Here is a 13,510-nt window from a genome sequence, read left to right as displayed (position 1 = left end):
TGTCCTGAGTTTGTGTTGTGGGGGGGGGGGGGGGGCTTTTATTCACCTTACTGGGGCAATAGCCATTGAGATGTACTGATGCTTTGCTGCCCCGGTAGCTGCCGTAGGTACCCCCCCGTGCCCGCTGCCCCCCGAGGCTGCCACTCGCCCATCATTGTTGCCATTGGGCCTTTTATGAGGTAAGTCAGATGTTCATGTTACTTGTTTTGCCTGTTTCTCTCTGGTTGCCAGGATCGCTAACCCCGGCAACCATAAAAGAGAATTTCCTAATAATGCCCCCCTGCTACTTCCCCCCCCCATTTAGAATTCTACAGAAACAAGGGATTGGGCAGCACCAGTAGCCTGAGCCAAATCCCTGTGCAAATGGGCTGTTCCTGCCTGACGCTGCCTACACCCCGCGGCACAATCGGAGAACATTCAGGTTCCGGTCCGGCCGCCTCTCTCCAGGCCTTTAATAAATGAGTTGAGCGCTGTTATCCTCATAATGGGAACCTGAGACCAATCAGAGCCGTCCTGCTAATTCTCCCTCCGCCTCCTTCCCAACCCAAGCGCTGATAGCATCGCAACTGGGATTAACTGGTTTAACTGGGGATACAGTCGGCTCATCCGTGCCCAGGGCCTGGGAGTCTGCCCCGAATTCTGCCTAGTAACTCAGCTGCGCACTCTCATCCTTCTACTGATGTTACCTGCCCCGGGGTAACTGTATAGCACCCCCCCCCCATATGTATAAATACAAATATACAGAGAAGGAATGTTCTGGGCACACAATAAGCTGTACCCCCATACTGTACTGTCTAAGGGAAACACTATGGCACCCCCTACCCATATGTATAAATACAAATATACAGAGAGGGAATGTTCTGGGCACACAATAAGCTGTACCCCCATACTGTACTGTCTAAGGGAAACACTATGGCACCCCCTACCCATATGTATAAATACAAATATACAGAGAAGGAATGCTCTGGGCACACAATAAGCTGTACCCCCATACTGTACTGTCTAAGGGAAACACTATGGCACCTCCTACCCATATGTATAAATACAAATATACAGAGAGGGAATGTTCTGGGCACACAATAAGCTGTACCCCCCATACTGTACTGTCTAAGGGAAACACTATGGCACCCCCTACCCATATGTATAAATACAAATATACAGAGAAGGAATGCTCTGGGCACACAATAAGCTGTACCCCCATACTGTACTGTCTAAGGGAAACACTATGGCACCTCCTACCCATATGTATAAATACAAATATACAGAGAGGGAATGTTCTGGGCACACAATAAGCTGTACCCCCATACTGTACTGTCTAAGGGAAACACTATGGCACCCCCTACCCATATGTATAAATACAAATATACAGAGAAGGAATGTTCTGGGCACACAATAAGCTGTACCCCCATACTGTACTGTCTAAGGGAAACACTATGGCACCCCCTACCCATATGTATAAATACAAATATACAGAGAAGGAATGTTCTGGGCACACAATAAGCTGTACCCCCATACTGTACTGTCTAAGGGAAACACTATGGCACCCCCTACCCATATGTATAAATACAAATATACAGAGAAGGAATGTTCTGGGCACACAATAAGAAATAAATGACTGAATATAAATCCTATCTCTGCTGGGGGCCAGTGCCCAATGGGAGCAGGTCCCAACAAGATGGAAGACCCAATCCAGTGAGTAAGTGGTTAAAGGCTCAGGATCTGCTATTGCGCTTGTTTGCGTTTCTCTTTGGCCAATGAGAGACACTGGGAAGCGGATCATTGTTTAACTACTATTAAAAAGTTCTGTGTTTGCCGACACTAAAATAGGACAAGGAAACCCGACAGCTGCTCCCTGGGGCCCAGAAACACTTTGTACTGAGCGGGAACATTACACAACGGCACAAACAGAACCAGAACCTGGGCTCTGGTGGGGCCCGGCTACTATGCGGGTTCTAGGTGCCATGATAACGCAGTGTTCTAGATCGGTTCCTTTCCAGCGCTACCACCCCCCCCCTTTCATCACCACTGGGCCCCCCTTAATTACTACTGCCCCCCCCCTTTTTATCACCACCGGGCCCCCTTTCCTTATTACTGGGCCCCCTTTCCTTATTACTGGGCCCCCTTTCCTTATTACCGGGCCCCCTTTCCTCATTACCAGGCCCCCTTTCCTCACTACCGGGCCCCCTTTCCTCATTACTGGGCCCCCTTTCCTCACTACCGGGCCCTCTTTCCTCACTACTGGGCCCCCTTTCCTCACTACCGGGCCCTCTTTTCTCATTACTGGGCCCCCTTTCCTCACTACTGGGCCCCCTTTCCTTATTACTGGGCCCCCTTTCCTCACTACTGGGCCCCCTTTCCTTATTACTGGGCCCCCTTTCTTTATTACTGGGCCCCCTTTCCTCACTACTGGGCCCCCTTTCCTTATTACTGGGCCCCCTTTCCTCACTACTGGGCCCCCTTTCCTCATTACTGGGCCCCCTTTCCTCACTACCGGGCCCTCTTTTCTCATTACTGGGCCCCCTTTCCTTATTACTGGGCCCCCTTTCCTCACTACTGGGCCCCCTTTCCTTATTACTGGGCCCCCTTTCCTCACAACCGGGCCCCCTTTCCTCACTACCGGGCCCTCTTTCCTCATTACTGGGCCCCCTTTCCTCACTACCGGGCCCTCTTTTCTCATTACTGGGCCCCCTTTCCTCACTACTGGGCCCCCTTTCCTTATTACTGGGCCCCCTTTCCTCACTACTGGGCCCCCTTTCCTTATTACTGGGCCCCCTTTCCTCACTACTGGGCCCCCTTTCCTTATTACTGGGCCCCCTTTCTTTATTACTGGGCCCCCTTTCCTCACTACTGGGCCCCCTTTCTTTATTACTGGGCCCCCTTTCCTCACTACTGGGCCCCCTTTCTTTATTACTGGGCCCCCTTTCTTTATTACTGGGCCCCCTTTCCTTATTACTGGGCCCCCTTTCCTCACTACTGGGCCCCCTTTCCTTATTACTGGGCCCCCTTTCCTCATTACTGGGCCCCCTTTCCTCACTACTGGGCCCCCTTTCCTCACTACTGGGCCCCCTTTCTTTATTACTGGGCCCCCTTTCCTCATTACTGGGCCCCCTTTAATCATTACTGGGCCCCCTTTCCTCATTACTGGGCCCCCTTTCCTTATTACTGGGCCCCCTTTCCTCACTACTGGGCCCCCTTTCTTTATTACTGGGCCCCCCTTTCCTTATTACTGGCCCCCTTTCCTTATTACTGGGCCCCCTTTCCTCATTACTGGGCCCCCTTTCCTTATTACTGGGCCCCCTTTCCTCATTACTGGGCCCCCTTTCCTTATTACTGGGCCCCCTTTCCTCACTACTGGGCCCCCTTTAATCATTACTGGGCCCCCTTTCCTCATTACTGGGCCCCCTTTCCTTATTACTGGGCCCCCTTTCCTCATTACTGGGCCCCCTTTCCTTATTACTGGGCCCCCTTTCCTCACTACTGGGCCCCCTTTAATCATTACTGGGCCCCCTTTCCTCATTACTGGGCCCCCTTTCCTTATTACTGGGCCCCCTTTCCTCATTACTGGGCCCCCTTTCCTTATTACTGGGCCCCCTTTCCTCACTACTGGGCCCCCTTTACTCATTACTGGGCCCCCTTTCCTCATTACTGGGCCCCCTTTCCTTATTACTGGGCCCGCTTTTCCCCCCCAGCAGTGCAAGGCTGTGCCCCCCTATTATTGCCCCACATTTAAAGCTGATGGCACCATTAGCCACATGTTCGGAGCTGTTGGGCCCAGCTGGGGGCTGTGGGGGTCGGGGGGGCTGTGGGGGTCGGGGGGAGCTGTAGGGGTCGGGGGGAGCTGTAGGGCCCAGCTGGGGGCTTGTGGGGGTCGGGGGGCTGTGGGGGTCGGGGGGAGCTGTGGGGGTCAGGGGGAGCTGTAGGGGTCGGGGGGAGCTGTAGGGCCCAGCTGGGGGCTGTGGGGGTCGGGGAGCTGTGGGGGTCGGGGGAGCTGTAGGGCCCGGCTGTGGGGGTCGGGGGGGCTGTGGGGGTCGGGGGGAGCTGTGGGGGTCGGGGGAGCTGTAGGGGTCGGGGGAGCTGTAGGGCCCAGCTGGGGGCTGTGGGGGTCGGGGGAGCTGTGGGGGTCGGGGGGAGCTGTAGGGGTCGGGGGGAGCTGTAGGGCCCAGCTGGGGGCTGTGGGGGTTGGAGGGACTGTGGGGGTCGGGGGGGGCTGATAGAGAAACTCTGGGCTCTGTCAGCCTCTCACTACATCAGTCAGAGCATCCCCTGAACCAATCGCAGCCTTCCGGCCGTTTATTGGCCAATCCCAGGCTAATTCCCCCCGCCGGTTCCCCGGCCGCCTGTGTATTTTCCACATCCATATTTAGCCGCACCATCTGTCGGCAGCCGCCCAAATCCCACGTAATCTCTCATTGGCCGCCTCAGGGTCACAGCTCGGTGTGTGGGGCTCAGTAGCACCCATTAACCCCTGCCCGAGTGCCTGACTCCTGAGCTTCTGCCCCAACTTCCAATCAACAAAGCAGGTTGCAGTTGGTCTTTGTTTTTATTGTTTATTACATCAGCGGCCTACTGGAATCAGAAAGGAAGTCGCCCCTTTGTGTTGGCCAATGGAAAGCTTTCTGGTGCCCAGGAACATTTCATTGGGGGGTTGAACTTGATTGGTGTGTCTTTTCCATCTCCACTACTCTCCTACTGAGATTTGGCCACTTCCCACTTGTCTTACTGGCCCAAGGGTATAACTAAATCTGTGAAGCCTCTTGAGCCATCTGGGGGCCACAGAACCACACCTGATCCCCTGAGGAACATCTTGTAGATCCAGCAAATCCCCCCATTTCCATTTTTCCTGATCCATTTCAGCTGGGGTTGGGGTGCCAGACCATATTGGTCTTTGAACTAAGTTGATTGGCTTATTCTGAATTGGATAAATTATCTGTATTTTCCAAGGCCATTTGCTCCTGTCCAAGTCCTAGAACTTCAAGTTCTCCTGTGAAACCCCTAAACAAGCTCTGGCACCCAACTGCCTCCAGAAGTCACCTAATTAGCTGAATGAGAGGCTGCAGAGTCCCCCTGGCTCTTAAGAGAAGGCCAAGGAGGTGGTCTTCAAAACTAGTTTGGGATTAACTTTGAACATGACTTGGGGCCCTAGTAAATCCATTATTATAGAATGGAAAGAATATGGCACCTCCATGACTTCGCCTAGAAAAAGCCCCAAACTGAAACTCATGGACCAGGTATGGGGGACAATAGTCAGAGAGGCAACTAAGAGGCCAACAGATGAGATGGAAGGAACTGTCCATGGGACCACCATAACCCAAACTCAAATGCCCCACTAAGGTGGGATTTATGGGAGTCCAACAGGTGAGATGGAAGGAACTGTCCATGGGACCACCATAACCCAAACCCAAATGCCCCACTAAGGTGGGTTTTATGGGAGTCCAACAGGTGAGTTGGAAGGAACTGTCCATGGGACCACCATAACCCAAACCCAAATGCTCCACTAAGGTGGGATTTATGGGAGTCCAACAGATGAGATGGAAGGAACTGTCCATGGGACCACCATAACCCAAACCCAAATGCTCCACTAAGGTGGGTTTTATGGGAGTCCAACAGATGAGATGGAAGGAACTGTCCATGGGACCACCATAACCCAAACCCAAATGCCCCACTAAGGTGGGTTTTATGGGAGTCCAACAGGTGAGTTGGAAGGAACTGTCCATGGGACCACCATAACCCAAACCCAAATGCTCCACTAAGGTGGGATTTATGGGAGTCCAACACATGAGATGGAAGGAACTGTCCATGGGACCACCATAACCCAAACCCAAATGCTCCACTAAGGTGGGTTTTATGGGAGTCCAACAGATGAGATGGAAGGAACTGTCCATGGGACCACCATAACCCAAACCAAAATGCCCCACTAAGGTGGGTTTTATGGGAGTCCAACAGGTGAGTTGGAAGGAACTGTCCATGGGACCACCATAACCCAAACCCAAATGCCCCACTAAGGTGGGTTTTATGGGAGGCCAACAGGTGAGTTGGAAGGAACTGTCCATGGGACCACCATAACCCAAACCCAAATGCCCCACTAAGGTGGGTTTTATGGGAGGCCAACAGGTGAGTTGGAAGGAACTGTCCATGGGACCACCATAACCCAAACCCAAATGCCCCACTAAGGTGGGTTTTATGGGAGTCCAACAGGTGAGTTGGAAGGAACTGTCCATGGGACCACCATAACCCAAACCCAAATGTCCCACTAAGGTGGGTTTTATGGGAGTCCAACAGGTGAGTTGGAAGGAACTGTCCATGGGACCACCATAACCCAAACCCAAATGCTCCACTACGGTGGGTTTTATGGGAGTCCAACAGGTGATATGGAAGGAACTGTCCATGGGACCACAATAACCCAAACCCAAATGCTCCACTAAGGTGGGTTTATGGGAATCCAACAGGTGAGTTGGAAGAAACTGTCCATGGGACCACCATAACCCAAACCCAAATGCTCCACAAAAGTGGGGTTTATGGGAATCCAACAGGTGAGTTGGAAGAAACTGTCCATGGGACCACCATAACCCAAACCAAAATGCTCCACTATGGTGGGTTTTATGGGAGTCCAACAGGGGAGATGGAAGGAACTGTCCATGGGACCACCATAACCTAAACCCTCTACTAAGTTGGGATTTATGGGAGTCCAACAGGTGAGATGGAAGGAACTGTCCATGGGACCACCATAACCCAAACCCTCTACTAAGTTGGGATTTATGGGAGTCCAACAGATGAGATGGAAGGAACTGTCCATGGGACCACCATAACCCAAACCCTCTACTAAGTTGGGATTTATGGGAGTCCAACAGGTGAGATGGAAGGAACTATCCATGGGGCCACCATAACCCAAACCCAAATGCTCCACTAAGGTGAGATTTATGGGAGTCCAACAGGTGAGATGGAAGGAACTGTCCATGGGACCACCGTAACCCAAACCCAAATGCTACTAAGGTGGGATTTATGGGAGTCCAACAGGTGAGATGAAAGGAACTGTCCATGGGACCACCATAAACTAAACCCAAATGCTACTAGGGTTGGATTTATGGGAGTCCAACAGGTAAGATGGAAGGAACTATCCATGGGACCACCATAACCCAAACCCAAATACTCTACTAAGGTGGGTTTATGGGAGTCCAACAGGCGAGATGGAAGGAACTATCCATGGGACCACCATAACCCAAACCCAAATACTCTACTAAGGTGGGTTTATGGGAGTCCAACAGGCGAGATGGAAGGAACTGTCCATGGGACCACCATAACCCAAACCCAAATGTTCAACTAAGGTGGGATTTATGGGAGTCCAACAGATGAGATGGGAGGAACTGTCCATGGGACCACCATAACCCAAACCCAAATGCTCCACTACGGTGGGTTTTATGGGAGTCCAACAGGTGAGATGGAAGGAACTGTCCATGGGACCACCATAACTCAAACCCAAATACTCTACTAAGGTGGGTTTATGGGAGTCCAACAGGGGAGATGGAAGGAACTGTCCATGGGACCACCATAACCCAAATGCCCCACTAAGGTGGGATTTATGGGAGTCCAACAGATGAGATGGAAGGAACTGTCCATGGGACCACCAAAACCCAAACCCAAATACTCTACTAAGGTGGGTTTATGGGAGTCCAACAGGTGAGATGGAAGGAACTGTCCATGGGACCAAAATAACCCAAATGCCCCACTAAGGTGGGATTTATGGGAGTCCAACAGATGAGATGGAAGGAACTGTCCATGGGACCACCATAACCCAAACCCAAATGCCCCATTAAAGTGGGATTTATGGGAGTCCACAAGGTAAGATGGAAGGAACTGTCCATGGGACCACCATAACCCAAACCCAAATGACCCACTAAGGTGGGATTTATGGGAGTCCAACAGGTGAGTTGGAAAAAACTGTCCATGGGACCACAATAACCCAAACCCAAATGCTCCACTATGGTGGGTTTTATGGGAGTCCAACAGGTGAGATGGAAGGAACTGTCCATGGGACCACCATAACCCAAACCCAAATGCTCCACTAAGGTGGGTTTTATGGGAGTCCAACAGGTGAGATGGAAGGAACTGTCCATGGGACCACCATAACCTAAACCCTCTACTAAGTTGGGATTTATGGGAGTCCAACAGATGAGATAGAAGGAACTGTCCATGGGACCACCATAACCCAAACCCTCTACTAAGTTGGGATTTATGGGAGTCCAACAGGTGAGATGGAAGGAACTGTCCATGGGACCACCATAACCGAAACCCTCTACTAAGTTGGGATTTATGGGAGTCCAACAGGTGGGATGGAAGGAACTGTCCATGGGACCACCATAACCCAAACCCAAATGCCCCACTAAGGTGGGATTTATGGGAATCCAATAGATGAGATGGAAGGAACTGTCCATGGGACCACCATAACCCAAACCCAAATGCTCCACTAAGGTGGGATTTATGGGAGTCCAACAGGGGAGATGGAATGAACTGTCCATGGGACCACCATAACCCAAACCCAAATGCTCCACTAAGGTGGGATTTATGGGAGTCCAACAGGTGATTTGGAAGGAACTGTCTATGGGACCACCATAACCCAAACCCAAATGCTCCACTAAGGTGGGGTTTATGGGAGTTCAACAGGTGAGATGGAAGGAACTGTCCATGGGACCACCATAACCCAAACCCAAATGCTCCACTAAGGTGGGGTTTATGGGAGCTCAGCAGATGAGATGTAAGGAACTGTCCATGGGACCACCATAACCCAAACCCTCTTCTAAGGTGGAATTTATGGGAATCCAATAGGGGAGATGGAAGGAACTGTACATGGGACCACCATAACCCAAACCCAAATGCCCTACTAAGGTGGGATTTATGGGAGTTCAACAGGTGAGATGGAAGGAACTGTCCATGGGACCACCATAACCCAAACCCAAATGCTCCACTAAGGTGGGATTTATGGGAGTCCAACAGATGAGATGGAAGGAACTGTCCATAGGACCACCATAACCCAAACCCAAATGCTCCACTAAGGTGGGATTTATGGGAGTCCAACAGATGAGATGGAAGGAACTGTCCATAGGACCACCATAACCCAAACCCAAATGCTCCACTAAGGTGGGATTTATGGGAGTTCAACAGGTGAGATGGAAGGAACTGTCCATGGGACCACCATAACCCAAATGCCCCACTAAGGTGGGGTTTATGGGAGTCCAGCAGATGAGATGGAAGGAACTGTCCATGGGACCACCATAACCCAAACCCTCTTCTAAGGTGGAATTTATGGGAATCCAACAGGGGAGATGGAAGGAACTGTACATGGGACCACCATAACCCAAACCCAAATGCCCTACTAAGGTGGGATTTATGGGAGTTCAACAGGTGAGATGGAAGGAACTGTCCATGGGACCACCATAACCCAAACCCAAATGCTCCACTAAGGTGGGATTTATGGGAGTCCAACAGATGAGATGGAAGGAACTGTCCATGGGACCACCATAACCCAAACCCAAATGCTCCACTAAGGTGGGATTTATGGGAGTCCAACAGGTGAGATGGAAGGAACTATCCATGGGACCACCATAACCCAAACCCAAATGCTCCACTAAGGTGGGATTTATGGGAGTCCAACAGGTGAGATGGAAGGAACTGTCCATAGGACCACCATAACCCAAATGGTACTACGGTTCCTGTTGGTGTGGGGCAAACAGACCCGGCTCGCGAGCACCACAAAGCTGAGGGTATTATTGAATGGTTAAATGATGAAGGAACAGCATGGCTCCGGCTAATCCTGCTGCTTATTGGCTCCGGGCAGGTGTCCTTGCCTCAGCGCTGATACTGCCGGAGAGGGAGCAATGAACTTTTCTAATTAAGTGAGATAATCGCCTCAGCCCCGGGCCCCGGGGGTAGGAATAAAGTGCACCCGGGGGTCACTCTTCCATATTCCATCAGGGGGATTAGGCCGAGAGCTCGTTAGTCCTTTATGGAGTTCAGTGAGTAAAGGGAAAGTTTCCTATAAACCCAAAAGTACAAGGGCCCCCGGGGTAAGTGAATCCAACAGTGGCACTACCCGGGGCATCTGGGTATTTATTATCAGCGGCCCGGGGCACAACTTCTCTGGTGTTGAACACAGAATGGGCCCACATTGGCAACCTACCCTTTATATGTCTTGCCCCAAAAGCTTGCAGTCATACAGATGCCTGAGGCTAGAGTTGTTCTTACGCTCAGAGCCAGCCCTTGTTACCCCCCCGGGCACTGGTTCAGCCGGTTTGGGCCCATATTAAAGGCAAAGTTAACATCACAGAACCTCGGTCTTGGCACCGACAAGAGCCAAATGGGTCGATGGGTTGAGTTTGTTTTCCCTCCCATCAATCAACTCATTCATCTCGGCAAATAACCAGCATTTACTGTTGGCTACGAGGGCTAAATATGGGCTGTAACCCCCGAGCGTACGGCCTAAGGGGATTGGGTATCGGCCTATTTACTAACGGGGGGGCGGTGCCACCTGCATTTGTCTTTGGTTCCCCCTCTCTGCAGAAGGACACTGGGAATTGGACAAACATCCCATAATAGCAATAGGTGAAAGCACACTGTATATATATATGTGCATATGGTCGCTATGGATACACGGCTGTCTCTGTGTTTAACCCTATCATAGCATTAAGGGCCAATGGATTGTGGTTTTGTTCCTACCTCGCTCCCTCCCCCGAGGATCCCCATTCATTGAAAGTGAGCGGAGGGGATATGAGCACCCCAAGTTTTCCCCTACAGATATTGGGGGGGGTGCGGAGCTAGGAGCCAGGGTGGCAGTTGGGGCACATTCCCCCCTAGCCGCTTTAAAGACAAAACATGAGAGAGGAGGAATGATTGGGCCCCACTCTCTCCCCCAGTGCAATATATAATAAGCTCTCCCTGGGCACTCACTTGGGCACTCACTTGGGCACTCTCCCTGGGCACTCACTTGGGCACTCTCCCTGGGCACTCACTTGGTCACTCTCCCTGGGCACTCACTTGGACACTCTCCCTGGGCACTCACTTGGGCACTCTCCCTGGGCACTCACTTGGGCACTCTCCCTGGGCACTCACTTGGGCACTCTCCCTGGGCACTCACTTGGGCACTCTCCCTGGGCACTCACTTGGGCACTCTCCCTGGGCACTCACTTGGTCACTCTCCCTGGGCACTCACTTGGTCACTCTCCCTGGGCACTCACTTGGACACTCTCCCTGGGCACTCACTTGGTCACTCTCCCTGGGCACTCACTTGGACACTCTCCCTGGGCACTCACTTGGGCACTCTCCCTGGGCACTCACTTGGGCACTCTCCCTGGGCACTCACTTGGGCACTCTCCCTGGGCACTCACTTGGCGCTACCAGGGATCTGGGCTCCACTCAGGATCTGGGTACCGGCGGGTTCCGCAGGGGTTACAGCCTGGGCACCTCCCTTCTCTTTGGAACCTCCGATACCCGCTCTACATGGACTGTTTGGTGCTGTAAATGCCCCTTTGCCTTTATCCAAACTGGGCCTCATTCATTGGCTGCCCAACCCAAATTTACCCTTAACTGGGCCCTGAAACCCCAGGCTGTGGGCCCACCTCCCACATAAAAGAGAGTGTCTCTAGCTCCGTATCATGGATGGGGCTCTCTCGGGGGGGGGGGGCACAGCCATACTGGGAAACATCTACTTGTTTAAGGGTCACCAAGCTCTTTCATTGCCTTATAACAGCGATCCTCAAACTACGGCCTGCGGGCCGAATCCAGCCCCCCAGGGAAATTTACTCGGCCCCCGCTGAGTAATCACCCCTGGCAGTGGAGAAAGAGGACTCAGCAGGGAGCGGGACGGGGGAGCTGAGAGGGAGGACAGACAGAGAGTGCCGGGGGGGGGAATGCAACAAGTTTGGCCCATATTTTGCCGCCGATGGGGGGGGGGGTTGCTGTTGGTGGCGGTCCGGACCCCCAGCAGTCTGATGGGCCCTTGATACGGCCCCTTGGGTCAGAAGTTTGAGGACCCCTGCCTTATAGGGACTACCCATTGGGCCAGTCTTGGACCATTGTGGTGAGACCCCCTAGACTGGGTGTTGCCTGCTGTGAGACCATGAGGACTCTGGGACTGGTGGGCAAATGGTGCCCAACTCTCCCCTCTTGACTACTGCTGCCTCAACACCTTACTCTGCCATTGGGTATGGAGTCCAGTTGGGCCCAATGGGTTCAATCAGTCACAGGATGGCCCTGTTTGCCCCTAAGCCAATGATCAGATCATAATGAGGGGGAGGGGGCAGCATTTATAGCTCAGTGTCGCCCTCACCTGGGGGACCAATAAATATCCAGCTAAACCCAGAAAGGGCCAATAACCAGCCGACCAGATCTGGATTCGCTATGTTGCCACCTTATCTGTGGTGGAGTTTGGCCAACACTTGGCTTTTGGGATCAGCAGGGAGTTGGCCGTTGGCCACATGGCCGTATTCTCCCAACTGCCAGCCTGTACCCCCGTGGCACCGGTACTAATCAGGAGTATCAGGGCCGGCACAGAGCTTGCTTGGCCACGGAAGCGCTCCCCCTCTCTGGAACATTCTTTCCCCATCTTGAAGCAACAGATTTGTTCTGTGCGTTTTTCCGGTATCAAAGCATTTGGGGAATTAGGAACTCCATGAACTTTTCAACCTAAATGAGTCCCACTGGGTTATTGGTTCCATCCACACAGGAAAGTGATTGGCCCAAAAGGAAGATGAAGGCAAATTGTTTTGGCAGTTTCACTGTATTAGGGGGGGGGGTCAATATCTGGTGCACAGACACAGTCATTCTGTGAGCCTCCCCCCTACATGCACCTCTATAATCCCACCTATATCTGTTTGTCTCCCCCTTAATCTTACTGACTAAACTTGGGCTTGGGCTCCTTGGCCAGTCTTGGGCTTGTTAGCCTGTCTTGAGCTATTTGGTCTGTCTTGGACTCTTTAGTCAGTCTTGAGCTCTTTGGCCAGTCTGGGGCTTCTTGGCCAGTCTTGAGCTCCTTGGATAGTCCGGGGCTCCTTGGCCAGTCTTGAGCTCCTTGGATAGTCCGGGGCTCCTTGGCCAGTCTTGAGCTCCTTGGCTAGTCTTGAGCTCCTTGGATAGTATGGGGCTCCTTCACCAGTCTTGGGCTCCTTGGCCAGTCTTGGCCTTCTTAGCCTGTCTTGAGATATTTGGTCTATCTTGGACTCCTTAGTCAGTCTTGAGCTCCTTGGCCAGTCTTGAGCTCCTTGGATAGTCTGGGGCTCCTTGGCCAGTCTTGAGCTCCTTGGCCAGAGTTGAGCTCCTTGGCCAGTCTTGAGCTCCTTGGCCAGAGTTGAGCTCCTTGGCCAGTATTGAGCTCCTTGGCCAGAGTTGAGCTCCTTGGCCAGTCTTGAGCTCCTTGGCCAGAGTTGAGCTCCTTGGCCAGTATTGAGCTCCTTGGCCAGAGTTGAGCTCCTTGGCCAGTATTGAGCTCCTTGGCCAGAGTTGAGCTCCTTGGCCAGTATTGGGC

The sequence above is a fragment of the Xenopus tropicalis genome, chromosome 2 (genome assembly GCF_000004195.4).
Source record: "Xenopus tropicalis strain Nigerian chromosome 2, UCB_Xtro_10.0, whole genome shotgun sequence".
NCBI lineage: Eukaryota > Metazoa > Chordata > Amphibia > Anura > Pipidae > Xenopus > Xenopus tropicalis.
Note: the sequence above shows the minus strand (reverse complement) of the source record.